The sequence below is a fragment of the Lepidochelys kempii genome, chromosome 8 (assembly GCF_965140285.1).
Source record: "Lepidochelys kempii isolate rLepKem1 chromosome 8, rLepKem1.hap1, whole genome shotgun sequence".
NCBI lineage: Eukaryota > Metazoa > Chordata > Testudines > Cheloniidae > Lepidochelys > Lepidochelys kempii.
The window spans coordinates 102,825,881-102,829,060 of record NC_136387.1 but is presented as its reverse complement, the minus strand read 5'-3'; positions in this window follow the sequence as shown (position 1 = coordinate 102,829,060).

Sequence of the window (3,180 nt, the reverse complement as noted above, 5' to 3'; positions counted from 1 at the left end):
GATTTCCGTTCTAGAACGTGGCGCTCGAATCGCCAGGCCAAGAGTTTCAAACACGACTTCTGCTTATGGGTGCCTCCATTTTTGGGAACCCAATTTAGGGTGTCTTAAAGCAGACTGATTTTCAGAGGGTGGATGCTCGGCCCTATCTGTGAATCAGGATCTTTAAAGTGGCTCAAGCTGGGCACCCAAAACTCAATATTTTCCTAAAAAAACTTGGCTAATATCATCAGAGATCAATAGTTACATAGGTAAAAAGAAAAGGAGGACTTGTGGCACCTTAGAGACTAACCAATTTATTTGAGCATAAGCTTTCATGAGCTACAGCTCACTTCATCGGATGCATAAAGTGGAAAATACAGTGAGGATGTTTTTATACACACAGAACATGAAACAATGGGTGTTATCATACACACTGTAAGGAGAGTGATCACATAAGATGAGCTATTACCAGCAGGGGGGCGGGGGGGACGGACGGACCTTTTGTAGTGATAATCAAGTTTCTCTCCTTTTCCCCCCAATGTTTTGACCAGCAGGGGGCAGCAGGGCCACCATGTTAAACACCCCACAGAATTCAACTTTTTTGAAACTTCATAGCAAATTCCAGAATCACAGCCCAATGCAAACAGTCCAAACGACCATCCTCAGAAAAAACGTGCGTCAGATCCAGAGAACAGTCTTCCCTAGCTTTCCACGTGTTTACATCAGGCCCTGTGTTACTCAAGCTTAAACAGAGAGAAACTCCACTGAAATCAGAGGAGTTACTCCAGACTCTCACCAGCACCACCCAGGATGGAGTTAGGCCCAAGAGCTTTCAAACTGGCTTTGCAAAAACGCTTTCCCTTTTCCATAATTACCTTAAGAGCAGGCTCTCCATATTGCTCCTAGTTCGGTTACATAAATTTCAAGGCACTGCCAGACAGTCAGAACAAGCGAGTGGACTGTAAATGTATGTATTTACATCACTGCCAAATAGGATTGCAGGGGTCGTTGGATTACTCATCTGGGTCTTGGAAGATGTGGGTTCAATTCCCTGCTCTCCCAGCGTGCGGGGGACACGCAGGGGTGTGTGTGCTCCAGTCTCCGGTGGGCAGAAGGGGAGGGGCAGGGCCTCAGGCAGAGGGGAAGGGGCTGGGGGATAGCCTCCCACAATGGCACGTTCACCTGCCGCCCATGCAGAGAAGAAAGGGTCAGAAAGACAGGAAAGGGCTCAGGGAAATGCAGCAAGGTCTGGGGTGGAACAGGCCTAGACTGCTGAGTAGAGGGTCCCTGATCCGGAACACGGAGTAGAGGGTGGGCCCAGGTTCTCCAACCAGCCACTGGGGAAGCGGCACCAGAGGGGCAGTGAATAAGGAAACAGGTGGAGCCAGTGTGTGAGGAGAGACTTTTCTACCCCCCAAGGGGAAACCACAGTAGTGACCTGAGTCACAAGGGGGCCACAGCACGCCTGAGGTGAGAGAGGGGCTGCAGACAGAGGCAGCAGGACAGCACACAACTGCAGAAAGGGGCGTCAACCTGGTGAGCTATTCCCAGAACGGCCAGGAGGAGGCGCCATACCTGCCATGAGCAGAGCACCCCATGACAGCTACCTCCACAGCGGATATGAATGATGAAGGAGCAAGTGAGGTGACCTGCCTTGGATGTGCTAGGTTTTCATTTCTGCCAAAGGACAGAAGAGACTCCTGGTACAGGCCGACCGACATACCAGAGGAGAAGATACGCAGGCTGGAAGTGCAGATTTCAACCCTGAATAACATTCGAGAAGACAAGGTCATCTTGGACAACCAGATTTAGGAAGAAATTGTTGCCACAGAGCCCAGAGGGGAAGGATCCGTGACAAGGCAACTGGAAAGAGTGGATATTGAAGGAGGACTGGCCAGCTGCGACCAAGAGGGGAAAGAGAACCAGGAGGTGGGGTGCTGGAATGAGGAGGGGCCAGGGCCCTCCCACTTTTCACCACAGGCCCTGCCCCTTGCCCCTCCCCGGACCCCTGACTCTCTGCTCCCCGGCCAACCTGGCAGCTGGAGCCGTGAACCTTCCATCTGCCTGGGGTGGGGAGACCCTGAAAGCAGCTCCCGGCCCATGTCCCCCCCCTCTGGGCCCCCAACCAGGGCAGACGGAGGGTCTGCAGCTGCCCGGGCAGCTCTTACCATGGCCCGTTCTGCCACATGCTATGGGTCAGTCTTCGCTGCGAAGTTAACGCAGGCGATCGGCAACCGGATCGGAGCACCCAGCTTAGCCTAGCCCAGGTGCAAGGGCCACCCTGCAAAGCCTTACTAGCATTACTGTGTCCTCACTGGTGCCGTCCTCCCAGTGTGTGCGTTGCTGGGACCTCCGGTGTCACATCCCAGGGTTCTTTGTGCTGCAAATAAACTGAGCTACTCGCCGATTCCTTCCCAGTGACCTGTGGGAGAACTCATCTGGCCACGCAGGGGGGATTGTGGGACGGCACTGGAGGACTACCAGCACGGGAGTGATGTAATCTGCACCCTCACTGCGAAGTGGGTGGGTCACCAGCCCGAGTGAAAGCAGTATCCACGCTCTAACCTGCACCCTGAGCCAGGCCAGCGAGCCTGGTTGTGAAGTACCAAACTCAGGGGAGAGGGTTGTGTGTGTGTGTGTGTGTGGACAGGAGGGGGGCTATGGGCATCGTCTGAGTAAGAGCAAACTCTGCAGTGAAGACAGACCCTACGAGGCCTGAACCGACTTATAAACAGCTCCGTGCCTCAGTTTCTCTGCCTATAATATGGGGAAACCAATACTTCACAGGCGCGTGGTGTGAGCCTTAGGCCTGGTCTACACTCAAAAATTAGATCGACCCAGCTCCGCCGCTCAGGGCGGTGAAAGGTTTTGCCCCCAGTCGCAATAGTTAGGCTGACCTAACCCCCAGTATAACCGCAGCTAGGTTGACAGAAGAATCCTTCCATTGCCCTTGCTACTGCCTCTCGGAGAGGTGGATCAACAACAGGAATGGAAAAAAAACCCCTTCCATTGCCACAGGACGCATCTCTGCTCCAGCACAGACACAGCCAGAGTTAGCGAATGCTTGCAAAGAGCTCAGAGATCCTTCACTGCAAGAGACGATGGCAGAGCCATGTATCGTATTGGAATGTCAGTGCTGAGGCAAGCCCCACCCGCCGCCTGGAAGGGGCAGGATCCAGTGATTAGCCGGAGAACAGAAAG